This window comes from Myotis davidii, unplaced genomic scaffold (assembly GCF_000327345.1).
Source record: "Myotis davidii unplaced genomic scaffold, ASM32734v1 scaffold1, whole genome shotgun sequence".
NCBI classification, from domain to species: Eukaryota; Metazoa; Chordata; class Mammalia; order Chiroptera; family Vespertilionidae; genus Myotis; species Myotis davidii.
Window position 1 is genome coordinate 11,183,614 of NW_006294681.1, and position 371 is coordinate 11,183,984.

Here is a 371-nt window from a genome sequence, read left to right on the forward strand (position 1 = left end):
TCTCCCATGTGGAGGAAAAATGCCAAAAACCCTTGACTCTATCCTTCTTTCCATCTACTGCATTCCTCTCTTGATTTCTATCTCAGCTTCTTGAAAGATGCATGGCCACTTGTTGGCTCCAGTTCCTTATTTACTGTTCAATCTTCAACCCACTGTGATCCGACTTCTTGTTGCTACCCTTTCACTGAAGTGCTGCTCAGATATACTGACAACTCTCTAGCAAAATCTACTGGACAGTTTTCAGTCCTTATTTTCCTTGACTTCTCTGCAGCCTCTGACAATTTGTCAACCATATTTCTGATCTTTTGACAACACCTTTGATCACTTCTTTTCAGGCTGTTTTGTGTTTACTCTTTCTCTGTCCATCCCTT

General features: G+C 41.2%; 1 protein-coding gene across 1 annotated transcript in view; it reads right to left on the reverse strand.

The window, feature by feature from the left end:
• MED30 (mediator complex subunit 30) overlaps window positions 1-371 on the reverse strand; it is a 17,978-nt gene that overhangs the window by 8,565 nt on the left and 9,042 nt on the right. The window lies entirely within an intron of this gene.